Raw genomic sequence first — 24,945 nt, 5'->3', positions numbered from 1 at the left:
AATTGGGTTTGTGTCCCTTAAGCAGGAATCCTGAAGAAGCAAACCTTTTAAAATGTGCCTCCATCCCTCTCTGAGATATATAGAATCCTACCTGGGACCCAAGGGGCATAGTACCAGGATCAGCCTAGCAGATATATGAATGACCGCCAAGCCAGCCCTTGGAAGAAAGGGGTGTGTGGCTGTGTAAATCCTGATGCAGGAGGACAATGAATCGCCAGTGCACACACAGCCCCATACCTGCTGTCACACACTGTAATAAACCCCCGCTGGTGTTCCTGTAACAAAGTTGATCCCAAAGGATAGAAAGCAGTGATGGGGGCTATAAATCTAGTCCAATTCCCCACACCTCCCACGTGTGTGTGTGTGTGTGTGTGTGTGTGTGTGTGTGTGTGTGTGTGTGTGTGTGTGCACGTGTGCGCGCGCGCACACAAACAAGACCACTGATACGTAAATACAGAGCAAAGTGCAATCCATCTCCCAGCACACTCTGCTTCCATTCCTGCTCTGTGTGTTGCTGGGGATTTCATGCAGCAGTCAGAAGGGCTGAGATTGCCCAGTCCTTTGTTTAGAGTGAATAACCAGGGAGTTGTTGGACTCTAGCAGATTCCGACATTTTCTTTTCCTTCCTTCCTCCCTCCTTTCATCCCTCCCTCCCTCCCTCCTTCCTTTCCTCCATTCCTCCCTCCCTCCCTCCTTCCCTCCCTCCCTCCCTTCCTTCCGAGAGGGGGGAAGGGATGTGGGGTGGGTGGGGGGAATATCCTTCAAATTGCACTGATGCTTAAGATTCATATTCCAAGCAGGGCCACTTTGACACCCAAATCAAAATTTCATTTATGATATTGTGGACTTAATATGAAGAAAAGCCTAGTGATTTCTGAGATCCCAAAGAAAGACACACCTGCCAGAGGAGGACTCACAGGAAGAAGATGGAGACTGCAGGAGGGTACCAAAAGACAAAAAGCAAACCCCCAAATGATCAATTGATATAACTCAAGAAGAAAGGAAACAGAAAAGGGGAGCAGGGCACCCACAGTATCACTAGGACTCCTGCAGGAGAGAGGTCCATAAAGAGGTGGATTCAAGTTACCCTAAAAGTCTTGATGCTTTCCTTCCCCAGCTCAGAAATTCTACTAGCTAGGAAATATGACAGGGCTAACTAAAAAGGCCCAGGCATTGAGACAGGTTGCATTTGAAATTTGAGGTGGTTTGAATTGATAGTTTTTTTTTTTCAACTGCACAAAAAAGAGGTAATGGAGAAAATGCTGGGGCTTTTAAGCAGCCTCTTGATGTAAATGAAAAATAAAAACCACAACAACTTTTATTTCTTTGTAGCATTTGGCTAATGAGTTACTAAAACTATCCTTGGCCCATCCATCATTTCTATTGCAGAGACTCAGGCTTGCTCTCGCTCTAATTGGTCTAGACAGGTGTCATGATATTTCAGCACACTGGGAAAAAAACCCTACCAGCTTCTCTTCTGTGAGACTGAGAGGTAGACACTTTGGAAAATGTTAGCCTCATTTCAACCTTCTCAGCGGTAGTTTACATTTAACAAGAAAACACAGGCAAATCAAAAAGCTCCAAACTCAACTCAAACAAAACAGAAGCCCTTAATAGAGTCCGAAGAAAGTTGGAAATTAATGTTGCCACTTAAAAGGGAAGACCCTGTCCTGGAAATAACAGGTTTACTTGGGGAGATCTAACCCCTATTGTGTTTTTCTGTATCAACAGCCAGCAAAATCAAATATGTAATCTTTAAGTATGTCAGCTTCAGTTTGCCATAAGCAGAATAAAGACTATTTTATATTAGTGAATGATTTCAAGACCATTCTTTATCTTTTAAAGGATGTCACCAGACCCTGATGCAGAAAGGAGACCAGCAGCAGAATCTTAAGGGATAGAATCCCTTAAGGAATCAGCTACCACTTTTATATCAGGAACAATGACAGCTTGTGGAGGGTATTTAAAAGCTGTATTCCAACCAGGTTGTAACATAGGCAATCTGGAAAGTTCCACTAGTATCTGACTGTTCCTTCATAAACTCAGAGAAGCGTTGGTATGCCCAGTCTCGGTTAGGGACAGAGTAGCAATTCACCTTTTAATTTCCTGGATGTTATCAAGAGGTATCAAAGTCCTCAAGCTTCTTAAATATATAGTTTTGAAACATAATTTCTTTGCAAGAAATGGATAATCATGCAATACAGAAAGAGTCCCTTGAGAAAAAAAGGATAATATATGTCTACTCTTGACGTCCTTTGTCTGTCTGGAGTCCCATTGACTGCTGTGGGTTGTGTAGTCAGGTATCAAGGACTTCCCTGAATATAACATGTCAGTATTCCTCAAGGTGGAGCAGAGGTGGAGTATCAGAAGGGCAAGTTCTGAGATGCAGGCACTGAGTCCTTAATTCTCATCACTGTCAAGAAAGCCAGAGGAACTAGGAGCGAGGCCTTGGTCAGGTCTGGATTTTACATGTAAGTTTCATACACAAACATCAGTGTGCAAAATATTTGAAAGCCACGTGGTCCACAGATACCAGGTTTCCTCTTTGAATATTAATTCCTTCTTTGAATATTTGCAAAGTGTATATTTTCTTTAAGAACTTTTGATGGAGAACTCAAAGCTTCACATTTCAAGAAAAATATGGTATGGAAATGCCAGCTTCCAGCCAGCAGCGTAACTGGCAACATTGAATCTCTGTGTGTCACTTCAGCTACGTGTCGCTCAAGAGATCTTCTCTCTCTTTCTCTCTCTCTCTCTCTCTCTCCTTCCTTCTCTCTGCCTGAGTGTGTGTGTGTGTGTGTGTGTGTGTGTGTGTGTGTGTGTGTGTGTGTGTGTGTGTGTGTGTTTCAAACTCACACAGAGTCCAAAATAGAGGACAAGAAGCTATCTGAAGTGCAAAAAGGACAAGACTGATTTCCTTTTGTTTCTGTTTGTTTTTCTGTAATAAAACATTTTGCATCTCCAGTCAGACATAAGACTTTAAAAAAAAAGAGCAAGGAAACATTTTTCTTAAAATGTCAATCTAATAAAAAAATCAACAAAGATTAAAAAAGAGATAGACCAAAAGAAAATGTCTCCAGGACAGACTTCCAATGCTTACACTGGAGTGCCTGCAAACAGAATAGGAATAGCCACACACTTTCTTAGTTAGCCAATAGAGAGAACAGTTTCTGTGTTCTTAGAAGGTGAGGGGTAATCAGGATATTAAAGATAGGCAGAAGAAATAGCTGTTGTTCTGAAAATGTTTATGTTCAGCTGGTAAGAGAAACTCCACGTGGCTTCTGCACAGTAAACATTCAGCCTGTTTGAAGTTCTAACAGTGATAGAAAATTAGATGACCCTGGTTTCCACATGAGGACTTAGTGTCCTTGAGGCAATGGATAAAGCCAACAAGATGCAAGACAGACAGTTCTGCCATGCTTTAATTCCTGCATTTTAGAAATCATCTGAAACAAAGAGTCAGCAAATAAGTGCATTTCTACAACTGTGGCTAAGCAGTGGCCTGTTGGACGTAGAAGATAATGATGTAAAGACCCACTTGAAAGTGATAGGGACCATGAGTAACCAACTTGGGAAATACATTCAGATCCACAATTAACTTCAGAAATATTAACCAAATAAAACATCCAGTCAGATTCAGTGATAGGCCCAATTACTAAATGTTTTAGGAGAGCTGATCCAGCCCAGGCACAGAGACACAGGAGGAGGGAAAGAATGGGGAGGAGAATGCACAGTGCCAACATTGCTCTTCAAAGCCTCAAAGCCTTCAAATGGAAGGGGCACATTTAACAAGGAGAGAAATCAAACATTGCCCAATTCTGGTGGCTGTGACTGAGGCGGGGGTGGCTAGGGCCTTTCTTCAAACCCAAGTCCTATAAAATGGATTTTGACTGCAACTCCACTGCTCCACTGCATCTCCTCTTGGAAGAAGTTTGCACAGAACCCACACTTAAGAGCAGTGATGTTTAATAAAGCCTCATCCAATAGTAAAATATTTAAAATGCCCAGTGACTACAACAAAGAAGGAATAGCATAATAATCATGAAACATATAGAAGAGGAACTATTATGAAGTGATTAAGATAATATCCCTGACATTTGTATATACAAAAATCTCAAAACTGGTTGCTGTGTGATCAAAGCAGGATACAAGGTTGTAGCCATATACATGTGTATATAGACATGTATACTTACAGAGATACTGTTATTGTTACACACATGTATGCCATGCAATGTCAGGACTGCATAAAGGACTGTGATGTGATCTCTCTAACATGAAATTTGGAGATTAACACCCTCCACCAGGGGAGTCTTGTAAACAGTTAATCTTTTCCCTTCTGGAAAGGGGCAAGAGCTATCCTCTTCCTCAGGAAAGGCTTTATTTCCAAGTAGTTGATAGAAGGAGTTGACAGAAGTTTAAGAAATGGGTGTAGACTCTTCTGTTGAGAAGAAAAGGGAAGATGTAGGGACAAAAAAAGGTAACTCAATGCCTTTATTCATATATAATTCAGTATGAAAGCGGCAGTTCCATCAACACAAGTAGCTTGTGTGTTTACTCATATGTTTTATAGATATGGTTCTTGCAAAGTAGAAATAATATATTCACAGGACTTCATGCCAGCAGATTATTTTAACTCATTTTGCATATGCAGATTCTACAAGTAAAGCAATGGCATACAGGAGCCTGGAGATGACTTGGCAGTTAACAGTACTTGACTGCTCTTTGCGGAGGACCTGGGTTTGCTTCCCACACCCACATGGCAGCTAAACTCCAGGACATCTGATGCTCTCTTCTTGCTTTCTTGGGCATCAGGTATGAATGTGGTACACATGCATGCAGGCAAACATTTATATGCATAAACTTTAGAAGACGTCCAAAAGGTTCTCCATGTTACTCATTGAAGCCACCCACCGATGACCCACAATATCTGTGCATCCTGGGTCATCAGCTGATGAGCTTCTCAGAAGAAGCAAGCCCTACAAAGTCACAGACAGAAACACATTTTTAGGCAGAAACGTGTAATCTTAGGTCCCTGCAAACCTGAGCAGTAATAGGTAGGATGTCTTTTCTGCCTTCCCACGTAATTTCCTTTACAATAGGCAAAGTAGCTGCATTAAAACACAGCTTAACATAAAAACAATAATTTGAGATGATGGGCAGTGGTGGCAGAGAGGGAACAAACACTCAAATTGGCACTCTATGGGATTTTAGTGTTGGGTAATCTTGTCAAAGTTTCTTCACAAAAAATAAATAAATAAATTCAGGCAAAGGTCTTCATGCAGTGTAATTAGAAAGAGAAGCCCAGAAACTCCTGATGTTCCTTTACTCTATGCAGAGGATGGTATGGATTGAGGCACCTGTTTAGAAACTGCTCAACCTGGTTCCATTGGCACAAGAGCTGCGTGTTAGACCCATTGAGCCAAGAAGTGGCCCTTTGTAATAACACACACACACACACACACACACACACACACACACACATTCACTATGTACTCTCAACCCAGTGTCCTGCTAAATTGGACAATGCAGATCTGGGGACATAGCTCCATGGTACAAGGCTTTCCCAGAGCATGTTCAATACCCCAGATTCAACCCCCAGCACTCTCAGAGAAATCATGTTTGGGGGACTGAGAGCTGAGCTTACAGAAGACTTGCAAGGGGACAGGATTTAAAATGGCCTTGCTTTTCTTTTACCTCCAAACAACCCACTCTGTGGATTTTCCTTTCTAAAGGTGACCCCCTGTCTCTGAGATCTAAACTGTCTCCCACTGACCACAGGCTAGACCATCACTCCCATGAGCCACCTGTCCACATTCAACTACCCCTCTCCATCATCTATCTCTGTTTTCTCCTCCATGGACAATGCTGATCAATCACTCCTTTGGGCTTACTTCCCAACGAAACTATCTGTCTATCTTGAGTACATCCTCTGTTTCTTTGGGGTTAGGGATAGAATGAGATATGAATTATTGTAGAAGCCAATTGAAAACAAGAAACAGCAAAAGATTATCTAGAAAACTGAGAGCAAAACATGAATCAGTAAGGAGGACTATCCAAGAAGCTACTAAGATGTAGGCAGACACTATGGTCACAGTGGGGATGTTCTAGTCTAGAAATGGGTGGAACTATGGAACAATAGGAGAAGAAAAGATGTAGCCTACAATATGTATAAGAACTGTATAATTTAAGATCTCAAATCAATAGGAGATATAGCTAAAATTAAGTAAGCACATGGAAGTTAATTACTATTGGGAGAAATGAGGTTAAAGCTATATTTTATCTTTTCAAAAGATTGGAAAAATTCTATGCCTAAGCAGAATGGTGGATACATAGGGAACTGTCATATATTACATTTGGTCCTAGGTCTTTAAATGAGCTCACATGCCAAATTCTTGAAGAGTTATTCGTTAGAATAGTGAGTGTTACACAGAAATTACCTTTAATAGACATTTGTGGGGTAAATAAATCTATTATAGCACTTGCTACATGCCATTCTGTTGCATCTGGTTCAAGGTCTGTGGTTCTCAGAAGAGCACGGCTCTCTAAAAGCAGACATACATGTAATTACCCCTTCCTGGATCCCACTCCAAAGCACAAGACACATACAAAGGTTTGTTGAATGAATGAATGAACAACATACATGGCCAATAGGTCACTTCAGAAATGGACAGTTACACACATGGTTTCTAAACACTAGTCCAAAATTAAAGGTATCTAAAATCACATCAAGGGTACAGGCTTGATGCCTGATGAAAGTGACAGAAGAGGGAAATGAAGAAAAACTTGTGTATTAGCAAGTTATTCCAGGCATACAAGTAGCTGTCTCACACTAAGTCAAAAACAAGGAGACAAAGTCTGTGCCATGGTTCTTTGCAAATAGGTGGTGGAGAAACATTATTTTACTTCCCCTACTCCACTTTTTTTTTCACATAGAAGAACTGGTCATAAAACATTCTAGAATCCCTATCCATAGCCTATTCATGCCACAGCCATGTTGGCTGCTGTTGTCCCGGATCAATCTGCAGGTACCAGCTCCCTTGCTCAGACACTCCACTAGTGTGTGTCGTCTACTTGATTTCCTTCACAGTGTGTATGCAACAGAAGCCACTAATATGTTTTGGAGAAGATAAACCCATTTGTCCACAAACAGAAAACTCCAAGCCCAGACACTCTAAATCCTGGGTTTACGGCAGCCCCAGAGGGCTTCTCCCATCGCTGAGCATTTCTTCATCTGCATGCTCTTGAGAGCACTATGGTTTAATCATCTCCCTGCCTGAAAGTTAATATTAAAACAGGAACATGCCACCGCACTGGGTTGTATGTGGAATAGTGGCCAGGGAAGAATGAGAGATGAGGATTTTTCTCTCCTCTGAAGGCAGGAGCTTTCCCTGTACAAATTCAACTGCATTAGAAGCAGGTGTGAAAGTGAAGTCTCACAGACTTCCAGTTAAACACAGCAGAATAAACACATGTTTGTCTCCACTTCCTCTCTGGATCTCACCAAAGCAATCAGCATGAAAAGGAATAAGAAAGAATTCACAGTAATAGAAGGATTTATTTAAAGTTAAAACCCACAAGGAGAAGGGAATTGTAAAACAAATGAAAGCAGGAGAAATGTATATAGATCTTTGGAAGAAATGAAGGCAAGAAGGGAGGAGACTCTGCCATGGAAGAGCACCCCAGGCCTAAGAAGCTTTCTGTAGGTAGGTTATATTCATAGAATCCCAAACAGGCTAATAAGAGGAGTTGGGGCAATTGCTGAGTGGGTGTGAGCACTGGCTACAAAAACATGAAGACCTAAGTTCAAATTCCTAGCACCCATATAATGGCCATAGGTGCCTATAAACTCACCACTGTGAAGTCAGCAGGGTAGACAGGAGGGTCTCTGGGCTGGGTGGCCACCAGCCAAGCTCCAGCTTCACAGAGAGACCCTGACTCAAAACGATAGAGCAGAGAGCAACAGAACAAGACAGCTGACAGCCTCCTCCAGTCTCTCTGTCTGTCTCTGTCTCTGTCTCTGTCTCTGTCTCTCTCTCTCTCTCTCTCTCTCTCTCTCGGTGTGTGTGTGTGTGTGTGTGTGTGTGTGTTTGTAACTTCACATATACTACACAGAGAGACAAACATACACACACATACAAGGAAAAAGAAGTTGGGAAATAGGAGGAGGGGCTGTGAAAGTTTGTGGGAGGAGCTATTAAAGTTCCATATTTTCTGCTTAGGTTTTGGATGACCCATAATTTATTACCAGGACTGTTCTACTTGAAGTGGTTTGAGATCCTAGAAGGACAGAACACTAGAAAGCAGAGTTTGCAAACTGTACAGTGTTGTTCACCAGGCTTCACATTAAAGGGATTTTTCTCTAGGAAAACAAAACTTCTTCCCTGAAGTCCCCCAGTGAAAACTAAGGCTCTCTGCAACATCCTACAGAAAGCAAGGCCAGCCAGTCAGCCTTGCAGTGTCTCAGCCTAGAACATAGGAGTCAAAGAATAGCAGGTATATGGAGGCAGCTGAATGATGGGGGGGGGGGCGGACCTCAAAGGAGATAGATTCATTTTCCAAGAACAGAACCCTATAGACAAAGACACAACTCCAATACTGGAATCCTGTGTTATCAGAATTGTAAAAGCAAATCGGGAGCAGGAGAAATGGCTCAGTTGTTAAGAGTGTGTGTTACAATTGGAGGATATGAGTACAGTTCCTAGCACTCACATTGGGTGGCTCACAGCAACCTGTAACCCCAGGGCATCCAATGCCCTCTTCTGGCCTCTGGGGGAACCTACACACATACACGCACGCACGCACGCACGCACGCACGCACGCACGCACGCACGCACGCATATACTAATAAACATAAAAGTTGTCTTTGAAAAATAAAATAGAAGATAAACCTTAAGAAAATAAGTATACCTGAAAGAATAAAAAGGCAATAGAGAAGAATTGGAAACTATACCCAGCTACCCTGACAGTGACAAAAACCTCTGTGAAAGAAAAAGGGAAACATAGTTACAGAAATTACCCAAGATAAATTCCAGGAAATTTCTCAAACCAGAAGATATAAAATCTCCATATTAAAACATCCCAAATAGGTATCCAGCTAAGTGAAGGGGAACAGACTATTCAGGCATGCCTCTGCACAAGCACAAAATATTGGGGAAAATACAGAAGATTCTAAATGTTTCTTGACTGAGAAAGGATCATAAGAAAACAACTAGAAAGAGAATGAGTTCCCTTCTCTCAGCAGCACTAATGCAAACTAGTAAACAGGCCTGTGCCTTCAATGATCTTAGACCAAATATTTTTAGATTATTTACCAAAGTTACAGTCTAGTATCAGGTGGAACAATATTTTCAGGTATTTAAGTGTTCAAAACACTTGTCTTTCTATACATTTTTCATTTCTGAGGAATATACCTATGGGGTACTAAAAAAACAAAAACAAATCTAATAATGCAGACAGCCTAAAATCCAGAAAAATTGCCAAAAAAGTCAAGGAAAAACAATAAAAAAGAGGGGGTAGTAACTATTTTTATTTATGTGTAGATCTATGTGTGTGTGTGTGTGTGTGTGTGCGCGCATGTGCACACACATCCAGGGAGAACAGAAAAGGGGGTTGGATATCCTGGAATTGGAGTTGCAGGCAGTTGTGAGTCACCCAAAGTGAGTGGCGTTTGGAACCGAACCTGGTCATCTGCAAAAGCAGCAATCTCCCTTAATGGCTGAGCCATCTCTCTATGCCACGGACAAGACTTTTAACAACAACAACAACAAAATGGAGAACCTAAAGGAAGAATCTGGAGCCAGGCTTGCAAGGCAACATCCCACACTGGAGAGGCCATGTGTGTACAGGTCAGGTCTCAGGAGACCATCTGTGACTGGCAGACATGGCTAGTGGAGGATTTTATTGGAAGGGGGTTAGAGCACATACATAGAATCGCCAAGAGAAATAATACGAAGGCAAGTGTTTTAAAGAACAATAATATAACTTCCCTGAATATATTATCATAGCACAGGTAGACAACTTAATGGCGGTTTGGGGATGAAAGACGAAGGGAGGAAAGGGCGATGGACATGAGTCGGATCTGTGCTCTTTGGAATGGAAGCCCATTGATGATGTCTGACACAGATCAACTGAGAAACAATGGACTAGATGGGGAAGTGAGCAGGGAACAGCTTCCTTTGGGCATCAGGATCAGGGCCGATGGAAGGTGGACTGGGGAAGTGCTGTTTATGTTCATAAGATTCCCATCTATTTGATTTTTCAAAAGGCTGCACATCTATTACTTTACAAAAATAGAGCCACCACATGCATGTGATTAGTTTACAGGCATAAAAGTCTGTAAATGGACACCTGTCTGACTGTGGACTGGACTTTTCACATTTCCCAGATGGAGATGCAGGAGTGGGAGGAAGGCTAGTTCTGGGCTGGGATGGAGAGGGCGGTCCACATGCAGAGAAAGCTGCCTTCAAGGCAGTGTCAGGGAACCCTCCCAGCTCATTTGTTCCTCCTCTTCAAGGCTCCTGTTTAAGCAGGTGATCCTTGGGCCTGAGTGGCCTCAGGTCACCATGATTCATGAACTCCGAGCTATTTCAACTCTTTCATGAAAGCAGCCGGATTGCAAGGAAGCACAGCTCTCTTAGTTTCTAAGACAGCCCACCAGCCTATTCCTACCCCAGGTATACTCTGTCTGCAGCACGGGGCCAAGTCTTTGAAAGATGCCAGCACCTATCTTCTGCAGTTTTCCTGGGTCCCCACTTACTTGGATCCCTCCCAGCTTCACACCTACCTCCAAGGGATCTATTCCCTGCCTTGCAGTGTGTGCACTCTATTGTGTCTCTTCCTTGTTGATATGCTGGGTGATCACCATTTTGCAATGGGATGGCTATTTAGTAGTCCACAAAAGGATCTGTGAGAACATGATCCATGGCTCTACTCCCATACTCAAAAAGCATTTTTTTTTTAGTGTGTGTATCAAATACACCAACATTTATATATACTAAAACATAAAACAGCATATAAAACCCTAATGCACACACCATTGCTCTATTCCTTTATGAGTCAATGTATCATACATACACTTATACATACTGCCCCATTCCGGCTATGTGAAGTGTGGGGCATGTGTGTACACTTTCACACAGGCACCTTAGAACACAGCAGCCTGAACAGACGCTGTTTTTCCTTCCTGACAAACGGCCATGAAATAAGAGGCTGACATCTGCCTGTGCAGGTCATTCATGTCAGCCTGCTACATGTCAGAATTCAAACTGCTCCATCCATCAACGGCAGACCCAAAATTAACGTAGCTTGGAAACTCTGCAGCAGGGCAGCAACAGCCCAATTCAGAGCTGACCTTCGAGGAATGGTGGGGTCCGATGGAAAATTATTTCATGGCCCGCGCCGAAGCCAACAATACAATTTGAAGAGATTTTTCAGTTAAATTAATTTTAAAGAAAAATTCCCCCGTGTAGTAGTTTAACTCTTAAGGTCACACAGAGGAATGTGAGAAATAGAGACATTTGCTATTGGAAGGCTCTGCTGGTACCTTCTGTAACAGAACTAAAAACAGCATTTTAGGCAAAACATCTACAAGTTCTTTGACGTACTAAGAAAGCAGCAAGTTTTTTCTTGAAGTGAAGAAGCCATCCAGAGATTTTAGTCCTCCGAAGAAGTTGTTTTGCAAATACATATTAGCTAAAATCACAAACAGGACCTGGATGGGAGTGCCTATAATGTCAACCTCCTGGAGGGACAGGAGGAGCCAGAGTAATCTATATAGCAAGTTTAAGGCCAGCCTAGGACACATGAGACCTTGTCTCAAAATAATAAAGTCAAAATTTAAATGACATCAACCTTTCAAGAATATAAATGCAAATGGGCCCTTTTGGAGGTTTTAAGGTAATGGCCATTCTCTGCTTGGTCCTAGCAATGTTCATATTTGGGATTTTATAACAAATACACAAAGATAAACACCAACTTACTAAGTGAACCAAAACCTGATGCATACACTGGATTTTCCTGCTGCTTTGGCTAGATATGTTGCAAAGCACATGTTTAGCTCTGCTCACTTGTAGCCAGGACATATCAAACTATGCTTTAAATTCATTAAGAAAGAGTCAGGGTTTTTCTTGCTGGAGAATGCTGTTACTAAGCCCTGTCTCAGTAAATCCAATATTTCTGTTAATTAGGAGGGCAATAGCAATACCATAGCAATGGCCACACACCAGTGACGAGTGGCTTGAAAGCCTGCCATTTTCATGGGATGTTTAGAAGCAAGCCCTCACCCACTCTATGGATGGGAGTTTAAAAGGTGAAGGACTCTTGCACACATCAAATGAATTGCACTGTGGCTTTCTTCTTTGAGCAAAATTCCATCCGTAAGACATTATTCCTAAGGAACAAATGAACAAGGGACAAATTTTTATAGAGAGAAAAAATTAGAATGTAACCTTCCAGAGTTAGGCAGTGAGCTAAAGAGGAGGGTGTGTCTTCATGGTGGGGTTCCACAATTGGGCATCTGTTGATTTTTTTGGGGGGGGGCTGTAAAACCGAAAGCTGTTAAAGAAACAGCCATCTATCATCTATGTGGCCATAGTCGTATATACATCAAAACCTGTGACCTATACCATCTTTCATCAAAAATCAAGAGAATAACAAATTAACTGAATCTTCACTGTAAAAGGCTAGAAAATGAAGTTAAAAATACATCTAAAAAAGGCAGAGATGGCTGGAGCAGAAAACAATAACATGTTAAATTTTACAAGTGAAATGGAAAGATCTTAGAAAACAGACAACTGTCTGATAATAATAATAATAATAATAATAATAATAATAATAATAATAATAAAGACAGCATGGGTACTAAAATGGAGATTTACCAGCATAAGTGCAGAAGCCAAAATGGGGTGATATTTACAATTAACCTGGAAACGGAAATTTCGGGAACATATGCTGATCAAACTCAAACCCCAAGGGAAAAAAAATCACTTTCTAAGAAAATATATACATTTCCAGTTGGCTGAAAAGGGAACCAAACAAAAGAATCTGAATAGACAATAACCACACTAGAAACAGAAATATTTGACCCAGACCCCTGAATGCCTCAGGCCCAAGCAAATTTGAGCATGAGCTAATCCCAGGGGTATTGTGGGAAGGATCATCTAAGCTGCAGAGAGACAATACTGTCAATAATTAAGCTGGGGCTAGATGAGACAGGAACTGCTCTTGGAAAATCAGAACAAATGTCTGCACCGGCTGCACCCAAGGTTGTGCTTCTCGAAGGTACGCCTTTCCAAAGTTATGGAGTTGGCATCAGAGCTGACTGCAGGCTTTCCTCTTCACAGATGAGAAAGCAAGGAGAAAAAGCAACAACAACAGCAACAAAGCAAAAATGCACTGACACACATCTTCCTACAATAAACAGTACCTAAACCTGATGTGTATATTGTACATACTCCCAAATTCACCAATCAATTAGCAAGAAATAATCCAATCAAAAAATGGTCAAAAGATACAAAATCATTTTACAGAAAATAAATATAAAGACATAAGAAACATAAGAAACATACAATCAAACCCACTAATAATAACGGACAAAAATATATAAATATTCACATTTTAGCCTATCTGACTGGAAAAAATGTTACCCCTATTAAATGGCAAAACTAACTGTCTTTCAGACACTCTTGGCAAGAATGTAAATCAGTGCTGCCTTCTGGAGGATTATTTGCCAGTTCCTTTGCAGAATTTTAGGGCTGGTGTAATGGCTCCGTGTATAAAATGCTTGCCATGCAAGCATGAAGGCCAGAGTTTGAATCCCCAGCACCCATGTGAAAAGCCAGCCTTCTCAATTCACAGTTATGAATCTGCATGCACTGTATCCACACACGTGTCCATGCAAAAATTTAAACATACAAATCTTTTGATAGAACATGTTCCCTGCTGGTAATTTATACTGCAGAGAAGCTTGACCAAATGCACAAAGGTAATCCTTGAGGGTACTCCGTGCCATGATGTCGTAATAGTGACATACAGCTAGAGACAAACTGCTCACTGTTCAGGTGATGAAGACGTCTGTTCAATGCTGGGCTCAACTGACCTGAAAGGGGTTCATGTCAAACCACAGTTTTAAAATCACACAAGGGCTCATCAGAGCAATTTCTTATGTAGAATTCCCATGGTTGTTTATGTCCCTTGGATTAGAAATCTACTGTCAACTCTCTGAGTTGGCAACTTCCCTATCTCTGGGTGCAGGTAAGGGTGTGCTAGAAATACTCTGAGCTAACCGTCTTCTGTGATGACTCTGTGCAGACTGTTCCCGTTACCATCCCCTGAACAGGCCTCCAGAACACTCTCTGCACAGCACCGACACACTGTGTTAGCTATAATAAATTACCTGGAGGCTTATTTTAAATATGTGTAAGTAGGAGTGTGACTGACAAAAAATACTCCCTTATTTAACATGGGACTCTAACATTTGCAGATTTTAGTACTCATACTTGGGTGGTGTCTGGGGAGTTGATTGCACCAATTAGATTTTGACTTCAAAATTATTTCTACCCTTGGCATGAGTTAACTTTGCATCTCAGCATTTTCTTCTTCCCCTCTCCTCTTCCTCCTCCTTTCTATCTTCCCATATCTACCTCATCTTCTTTTGGACAGGAGCTCTCACTATGTAGCTGGCTTTAACTTCGTGATCCTCAAGCCCCAGATATCCCCAGTGCAGGGGATCACAGGTATAGACCACCAACAACCAGCTCTTTTCAATAGCGTTATTGTCAAATGAATCATGATCTAATTTTCCTGGGTTTTTAGGAACTGTTAAAAAGCTCCCCAGATGCAAATAACTTTACATTCATATATCAGCATGATCACTTTTATGTTATAGACTTTGAAATAACTACTAAGCTCAGCACAGAAAGAACAACAGGAAGAAAATACCACAGTAGCCTTAACCAAGCTTTCCTGTGTTGGCTATCATAACTATTTCTGCTGCTGGAAGAACCAGCATCTCCATGTTCCATAGGGGAATGGTGAATACTGCATAATGTTAGAAGACAGTACAATAAATAAGACATGCTATACTCTCTCTCTCTCTCTCTCTCTCTCTCTCTCTCTCTCTCTCTCTCTCCTCTCTCTCCTCTCTCTTCTCTTTCTTTCTTGTTTAAAGTAAAGGCTGCAATATCTTTTAAAATGCATCTGGTCTGACTTCCTGGGTTTGTTCTTAATACACACTGTTCAGTGTGTGATCATCATTGCCACATGTGATCCAACATGGCCAAAACCAGCCATGAGCCAGCAGGCATGGCATGATTCTTTTGAAAGCATGCTTACAAATATGTGTGTGAGAGCACGGGAGGCATCCAGAAGAGCTCATAAGGGATTGTCTCTGGGTATGATCCCAGGTGCCGTCTACTCATTTGTGTTTCCCAATTTCCACAAAGAGTGTGTGTGAGTTTTATATAAAAAATAATGGCCTGTAATATCTAGTTGTGGAGTGTGGAAATCTGCTAAAGTTAGCGCATAGAATGTGTTTGCCAGTCATCTAGACAAAGCCTGAGCCTTGTGCAAGCTTTGCAAGCTCTGTAGACTAAAGATGACCCCAGCCCACCCCACAGCTTCTTTGTAGCATTTATGTAACATAAGTAACCTTTCCTACTGGTCTGTACACGAATGTCTGAGGTCTGAGGTAAGGAACTTAGCAAGCCAGGGAAAAACCAGCCCATTATAAGTGAAATCTCATGGAATCCAAACACCAAGGCAGGGAAGCACACAGCAAGAGGCAAAACCAGCTTGAACCTGGACAAAGAAGACATGTGCACTGTTGTCATATGCAGGCTAGGAGTATTCACAAGGAGGGGTCCAGTCACAGCTCTATGACTTCAAAAGTTATAATAATCAACTGCTTATCTGAACCTTGGCACACTTATCTTTAGGAAGGGGGCAATTGCATCCAGCTTAACATTATCACAAAGACGACAGTTGCCACAAAGATGGAGGTAGGGTCTAAAAGTGGTGGGCACAGAGATTCTGTCTTTGGTCTAGATTTTCTTCTGAAGTTGATCAAGAGAATTGACTAGTCATGCCAATAATGAATGGTGGCTGAAATAATCATCTCTTCACAACTTAGGTTTGGAGTAGATCCAGTAGTGTACACCTATAATCCCAGCACTTGGGAGGCTGAGGCAGGAGGTTCCCACATTTGAGGCCAGCCTGAGATACAGGGCTCTACCTCAAAAATCAAAACAAACAAGCGAGCAAATGGTCAAAAAGATTATGATGTATCTCAGTGACAGAGCCCCTGACAAGCAAGTATGTAAGGCCTTGGGGGTTCAAAACCCAGGATCAATCTATCACACAATCTATCAATACTTTTTAAAAGAAAATTAAAATCACTTTAAAAATTTCACTGTCTTGGAAACATGGTGGGCTAGGAATGTTTGGACCAACTGTTTCAATAAAAGTATCACAATAGATACTGGACTTCCTTATATCATGGAGTGAGGTCATGTGAAGAAGGCACAGCTTCCTTACATCTGAGGGGAGGTCAAGAAGGAAAACGGAGATAAATGGGTAGGAGCACATCTTAAAAGGAAAGTAACAGAGAATGCTCTGGAAGTGATGAAAGACAACAATCCATGGGCTCAAGATGTTTCACCCCAAACAAATAAAAAAGAAAACAGCACAAACTTGAAAATATCATAGTAGAGGCTGGGGTTCGTTTCCCAGCATCCATGTAAGGCAGCTCACAACCACCTGTAAATTCAGGTCCAGGGATTCAATGCCTTCTTTTGGCCTTTGTAGAAACTTGTATACACCTGGTATGTGAGAGCACTTACACACACACACACACACACACACACACACACACACACAGAGAGAGAGAGAGAGAGAGAGAGAGAGAGAGAGAGAGAGAGAGAGAAGACAGACAGAGAGAGAAGACAGAGAGAGAGAGAGAGAGAGAGAGAGAGAGAGAGAGAGAATAGTTTTATAAAAGAATGTCACTTCGCAGTGCTAGAGATTTAATTTGGATTTGTATGACTCATTAATGGATGGTCAGGAAAAGTCAAAGGGAATACAGAAGATTTTCAATAATATGAGTAACAAATGTGTCGTAATAACCAACATGGGGCACCATATTCAACAACTAGCCTTTCATGTAACATATGAGAACACATCCACAAATATTAAAACAAAAATTTAAAAAACGCAATATCTGCTACAACCATTGAAAAGATAGAAAGATGTTACAAAAATATGTCAATACAATTAGATATCTTGATAATAACAGATATAAAATAATAAAAAATAGAAAGTTTAACAATACTAACCAAATATGTTGATAGTCTCATAACTATTGGAGTAGTTTATGCAGTATTAATTTTTTTTCAAAAAAAAAGTTCACTTTTGTGCCGGGCGTTGGTGGCTCATGCCTTTAATCCCAGCACTCGGGAGGCAGAAGCAGGTGGATATCTGTGAGTTCGAGACCACCCTGGTCTACAAGAGCTAGTTCCAGGACAGCCTCCAAAGCCACAGAGAAACCCTGTCTCAAAAAACCAAAAAAAAAAAAAAAAAAAGTTCACTCTTTGGTCATGTCACCAGTGAGATCTATAATATGTTCAAGAATAAAACAAAATCCAACAATCTTAGAAAAATTAACTCCAAACCAGAAAAACAGGAAGAAATTTTTGTGAGACTAACTTACCTTGATTCCAAACTCTCATCCTAATATACACAGTAAAATTATAGCTTGATGTCATTCACAAGGAAAAAAAATTATAAAAGTCCTAGGAAAAGTGTTACCCAAATGATTCCAGCAATATATAAATGATTATGTATTAATAGAAACTTGGATTGTATACAAGGAACATACAGTAAATTTAATATCAGTAAATAATGTGTTTTAGCATGCTTATAGATTAAATGGGAAAAATGGTCATTTCAATGAGATGAAAACACTGAGAAGAATTTAAGAACTCATTTATACTAAAGAGATATTTCAGCAGATCTTAATGATTGAAAAGATTATTTTTCATCTGAAATAATTTTCTCTAACCACCCCCCAAACTGAAGCAATCATCATATTTAACATTAAAATAGTGAATGTTTTCCCCTTGAAAACAGAATAAAAAGTATAAACATTCATTGTACCTTGTACTCAACATTACTCTAGAGATCATAGCCAGTGTATTAGGGCAAAGCAAAAGAAAAAGAATATAAAGAAGGGGCTAGAGAGTCAGCTCAGTGGTTAAGAGCACTTACTGCTCTTCAAGACGACCTGAATTCAGTTCCCAGAACCCATGTAGGCCAGTGCACAATAGCCTGGAACTCTGGTTCCAGGGAATCTGACGCCCTCTTCTGGCCTCCAAGGGCACCTTCACTTACAGACACACAACATACACAAAATTAAAGTAAAAGAAATCTCTTCAAAAGATTGCACAACAATTAGAGGGGCTGGAGAAATAGCCCATTATTTGAAAACTCTTACTGCTCTAGTAGGGAACCCAGGTTTGGTTCCCAGCACCCACATGGTGGCTCACAACCATCCATAACTCCAGCTCCAAAGGATCCAATGCTTCCTTTCCCTTTGTGTGTTCCTATACACACACACACACACACACACACACACACACACACACACACACACACAGTGTATATTCACACACTCAGGCACACACACAAATAAAAGAAATAAATACAAAATTATTTTTAAGAACTAGAAAGAAGGAAACTTATTTCCATATTGTGTTGTTGGACATGTTAAAATTCCAGAATGTCCATAGAAAATAGAACAGATAACTGAATGGTGACATAATTACATGGTGGAATATTATTCAATAATAACAAAAAAGTGAAAAGTAGGTATGTGATCACTTAACTCAGTGCCTGGCCAACAATGGCTGCAACTATGTCCTGGTATTGCCTATAAAATTTTACTGGATGCCATTGTGACCTTCTACTTATACACCATTCTTGTTGCTTTCACACCACAATGACAGCACATTTAACAGAAACCAATGGCCTGAAAAACAAAAGAACTTTTCACTAGCTGACATAATGGAATTAGATACCAACTTTCATCAGAAATCAACCTTAGAGGCACATTGTTGACCCAGAGAAACATAGTTGATGAATGTATATCCAAATAGTTCATATTATAGAATGGTAATAACATGGCAGACTTCTATTGTTGTGAGCAGCACATGCAAGGGGCAAATGTTGTCATCAGATTGTCACAGATCTCTGGGATAATGGAAGGGCTAGATTGGAGAGGAGACTGTGGGGGACTTCTGGGAGGCAGCAAGCCTCTCTCTCATATGTGTGGTAGAGATACAGGAGTGTGGTTAGCCCAGTGACTTGATGAAGGCTAAGTGTATGTGAGCATGCACTGTGAGATCCTCTGGGGTGTGCCAAATTTCATTCTAAAAAGATAATAAATAAGTAGATGAGCCCTGACACTTCCTAGTGATGACTTTAAAGCTCAATTTAAAGCAAGATGTTCTAACAATATTCAAAGACAGCCGAAAGAGTTAGAGAACCATACACAGTTTTCAAATATAGACAACTTCTCCTGAAGTTCAGAAAGGATTCCCATCAAAGTGTTATAAACAATCAATATGGAGAGACCATTTCTAGAGTTTCAGCCACACAATACAGTATTGGGTTTTCTTGTTGTTGTTGTTGTTATTGTTTTGGTTTGGTTTGGTTATTACTGTTGCTGTTGTTTCCTGAGGGAAATGCAAGTCCCAGGACAGAATTCTGACAAGCACAGTTCCACAGAGTGTTAGCTTGGGTCTTGACCCTACACAAACATCTTTAGGTAAGAAGCTTTCCTATATAGAGGTAATGCAGGGTTTCTTTGCTGGTTGGTGTTTCTAAACAGAACAAAATCTTAATTAAGTTGCAACGGTTGTTCTGAGGCATAACTCCTACACTACAGAACACATACACCTAAAACATCAACTCTGTAGATTCTGGTGTATTAACCCTAGAGCTGTACAACCATCACCATCATTAATTTTAGAATATTTTCTCATCCTCTGAAGAAACCCAGGACCCTGGAGCTACAGTCTATAGAAATTTACCTAGTCTCAGTGAAATCATATAATATGTTCTCTTTGGGATGTGGTTTCTTTGACTAGTCATGATGCTTCTGAGGGCCATCTATGTTATGTCACATATCAATATGTCACTCACTCTCATGGCTGCATACTACTTCATTTCATGGATGTACCACCGTTTCTTTATCCATTAGGCCTCTGATTATCTCTCAGTTTCAGCTGGTATGAATACTGCTGCTATAAAGATCTGTTTGTAACTTATAGAAATAAATGCTGTCTTCCTTTGGGGTGTGTATATGTGGTTTCTGTGGGGTATATGCCACTAAACAGAATTAGTCTGAATACTTTAGTATTAGCTTCACTCCTATGACAATTCTCCTTTGCTGTCTTAGGGAATAGAGTCTGTGAATTAAGTTAGTGTTCCAGTGCTGATTACAGAGTCACTGAGACAGACGTATAGCTTACCCTGAGGGTACAGTATTACAACTAATTCCATGTTTACCCTTCTGACTAACGTAATTACATTTGTTTGACTCGAGAGTTTCAGGGAATCCCAGTCTTTAACATCATGGAACTTTTCTTAATATAGTCCTCAGTCCTTGAGAATTTTCCAAGACAGAATGAAATTCCTTCTAGTTTTCTTCTTTATTTAAGAGTATGCTTGTGAACCATCATGTAATCAGAATCCAACTAAGGAAGTCCAAACACATTATTGTATTTTAATCATAGCAGACTGACCATGACCCCTGTTTTTGAAAGCAGGCTGAAATGAACTGGCAATTTGCAAATTTAGCAGGGCGCTCACTCTAAACTAAGAGTAAGAAAAAAGATTCCAGAAAACGGCACTTCTTTCCCAGATTTATTTGCATAACCATGTAGCAAATGAAACACTGAATTCTAGCATCATCATTATGTTCTAAAATGTTAGAGAGGAAAGAAAGTAGGAAATGCTGTGAACCCATTTCACTTGTCCCAGCTCTCCTCCCAAGATCTAAGAGAGAACTAACTGCAAGGGAATGGGTGGATGAAGACACACTCAGTTTGCACTGGGTTCGACTCCCTACCACCAAGAAAGACAAGCATGAGAAAGTGGAAGAATTGGGAACTTTCTCTACTGTCTCCCCCAATATACATACTTAGAATGAGCTGTCTTCTCTTAAATATTCAGAGTGAAAGGGAAAACACCAAGGAAGGGAAGGGGCTTGATGGTGAGAGAGTGAGGCTAAAGAACTGAGGGGATGAAGAAATAGGGGGAGTTAAAGGAGAAGCAAGATATGGGAAAATAAATAGAAAGAGAAAGTCACAGGAGGGGGTAATTCACAATAAGGAAGTCACTCAAGTCACTCATTGTCCTACTGGGTGCACCTTTGGGGGTATGTAAGGGATTATAGCACAAAGACAAATGACATCCTGGGTACTCCCTAGGCCAGTGAGTCCTGGGGCTTGGCATGACTTCTCACAGCCCAGCATATGTGCAGGGCCCTACCTGTCCACTGGGGCCACAGGGACAAGAACTCCCCAGCCAGGTCAAACAAAAGCAGTGTCCCCCAATTTAGTTAAATCCTATTTTTGTTTCATTTGCTTAAAGCCATCAGGTTTGGTTGATGCTGGGTACAAGCTGGCTCCTGGAAGAACGCTAGCTTTCTCTAGTGAAGAGAAAGTGGGCCGGAGGGGTCATTCCACAATGTTGTCACAAAAGGTCCCAGGGAAGTTCCTATACCCAAACCCTTTGTGTCTCCAGGGATGGTGCTGCAGGCTCTCGGAATTGCTGTGGTACCTAGGTATTACCCCATGTAGGACTTCATTAGAACACAAAGGACAAACAAACAGCCTTCTGCAGCACTTTTGTGCCCCAAAGGGACACTCCATAATGTAACTGCTTTTGTTTGTGGTTCATGCCCCTTTGTGTACTTGCATCTGGGCATGTATTGTGTAACAGGCATTAAAAAAAAAGTGACACATGGTTCCAAAATACTTAATGTGAGTTTGCCTATTAGTAGCAAGTGGGGTTGCTGAGGCTTAGGCAAGCCATTTAATAAAAATAGAGCCACCCAAATGAATAAGGATTGAAAAAACATGTAGATTGATGGAGCTGGGTTGGTCACTGTAATTACTGAAGGTGTATCATTTCCTAAGCTCTTTGCATTAAGTGTATGCCGTACATTTATCAGACATAATTAGCACTTTAGGTGACAATGATTTGATTTCTTTCCTTGTAATAAAAGCTCTCTGTGTTGGCGTATACATTCGGAAAGGGAAATTGAATACTGTTGCTGTTTATTCCCCTGAGGCAAAATTTAGGACGGAACCAGGGAGGGGGGCATGGGAAGAGGGCTTACAGAACAGCTCTTTGTGAATTTTGCAAACAGAAAAAGTAAAATAGTTTGATAAAAAGCTTTTAAGGTTCACAGTCAAGTGCATGCTGTGTCTGAAAGCGAAGGAGGGCCACGGAAGATTCCTCCACTTTCAAAGTCGGCATTTAACTTTCCTTCCAACGTGGATCAGAGATGAAACTACAAAACTGGAATGTGTTTAAATGACCATGCATGAACTAGGAATATGTACTGCCTTCTTGGAGGGGATGGGAGAAAACAGTTTTGAAAATTTTTCCAGATAAACACAGTCCTTCTGGATCCCTCACAATTAAGGACCATATTAAATCCCATTTTTCTGGTGGATTTAAGTGTGTGTGTGTGTGTGTGTGTGTGTGTGTGTGTGTGTGTGTGTGTGTGTGTGTATGTGTGTGTAATACATGCAGGCAGCACGTGTCCTGTACATGCACATGGCTAAGGAAGATGCTACATCCTTGCATCTGAGACCCCACTGGGAATGCTTTGAAAACTTCCACTTCTGCATGTAAATCTTGACACGCTATTTTCTTTTCTTCATTAAAAAGTTTTTTTTTAATGTTGGTAAAATTGGTGGCAAAATTGACTCCTTTGATTATATAAATTAATTAGAAACTAATTCAAGCAAATGAATCACTTTAAGGCAAATAGGATGTAATTAGTTACATACAGACCTTCCCATGTATATTGAACTCATAGACGTTCTGCTTAGCCTAAACCCTGTTCAGCCTAAACTCTCAGTGCAGATAGTTTCAAATTCATCACAAGAGGTCTTACAACCAATTCTCTATCCTAATGATTCTATACTTTGCCCAGTATCTAAGCAAAGACTAAAGAAGAGATGCTGAAATTGCCTGTGACACACCTGTTCTCGGGACCTTCACTTTGCAGTTTCTGAAATGTATGCAGATGTCTTAGTGGCCCTAAGTATTATTTTTTATAAAGAAAGAGCCTGGCTGTACATGTGAGTTGCTACCTAGGAAATAGAAGTCAAAACCACACAATGAAAGGCTGTGAAGATCACTATGGAGAATAGATTGTTGCATAAACATGCTTTGCCTGTATTAAAAGAGAAAGGAAAATGAAAAAGAAAGAAAAAATTAAGAATTAATTGCTTGCGGATGGCCTGGAGACAACTCAATATAATTCAGAGGTCTATAAGCATGATTTAAAGTCTGCAGCAGCTGGATACATCATATTCTTCCAACAACAGTTTAATCTAAACAACGATTTAATGAGGAGCAGGTGGCATCTTGGTGACACTTTTCAAAAAAATTCTCTTTGCTTAATTTTTAACTTGAGCCAGGTGGAGGTTAAAGGACATATGCAACAAAAATAATAACACTTCTGTATTTACACCCAGTGTTAGTTTCTTAGTGCAGGAGTTTGTTTCAAAACACAAACTTGGTTTCTGCAGGTCTGTGTCCCCAGCCTCCATTTCGACAGCTTGTTGTGTTCTGAGAGCAGAAAGGGATTGAAAATAAAAAGACAAGAGAATCTTCTCCCTCCAGAACTCAGGGTTTGCAGGCCACAAAGTGCTGCTGCAGGTGACATTGCCATGACTGGCAAGCCACCTCTGACGGTGCATTTATTATGGAAAGGAGTCACATTAGAGCTAGGATATCACAAAGACACCAGATCACCTGTTCCAGGAACAGCCTGTGTTAACCCCAACTCTGCGCTAACATGCCACTGCCAAGCATCAATATAAAACTCTGTCTCTAGAATTCCTCTTTATGTAAAAATCTTCCATCAGTGACAAGAAGACTTATTCTCCCATGATAAAATAGCAAATGAAGTATCTATGACACAGGACTGTGAACCCCCCCCCCAACATTATTTCTCATCAGATAGATGCCATTTACCTTTCCTGAGACACAGGCACACACATGCATACACATACAGGATGCCATAAAGCCCCTTTCTCCCACAACCCCCCCACCCCAAACAGGAGCACGTCATGTCAAAAACCCTCACTTTAGAACAATAAATAAATAAACCAGCCACAGCCTTCCGGAGGCTAGCCAACTCTAGCATAAGTAATCCAAGAGGCTGAAAGATGCCAGATAAATTTGATTACTATAAAAGATGGGAACATGTTTCTTTCCTTTGAGAATTCACAAAAAGGGGTCAAAAACAAAGCGATGCTGAAAGCGAACAATTTCATTTTGCCTGCAATTCAGGGCGAAAATTCAAAGGCAATTTTGCAGGAACATTTTATCACAATTTTATAGACCCTCATTTCCTGCACACATCACAATCTTTAATTTCTGAAAGAGGAAAGCAAGGAAAAGGGGAAAGTGGGCGGGGGAGAGAGGGTGAGGAGGCTGGGAGCAACCGCAAGGGGCTTTTTCTTCTTCCTCTTTAAGATATAAATGCAGATATTTATAAAGCAGTGAGGGATTTGTAAATCTTTTTTCAGAGCTGAACCTACCACTGAGGCTGTTATTTGCTAAAAGCTGCTATAGGCATACTCCAAAATACAGCAGGGCCATCCCTCCCCTTCCAAAACAATCAAAAATAACAGAGGAGGTGGGGAG

The sequence above is a fragment of the Cricetulus griseus genome, chromosome 3 (genome assembly GCF_003668045.3).
Source record: "Cricetulus griseus strain 17A/GY chromosome 3, alternate assembly CriGri-PICRH-1.0, whole genome shotgun sequence".
Classification (NCBI taxonomy): domain Eukaryota; kingdom Metazoa; phylum Chordata; class Mammalia; order Rodentia; family Cricetidae; genus Cricetulus; species Cricetulus griseus.
The sequence above is the reverse complement of the archived record's forward strand: the minus strand, read 5'-3'. Positions refer to the sequence as shown.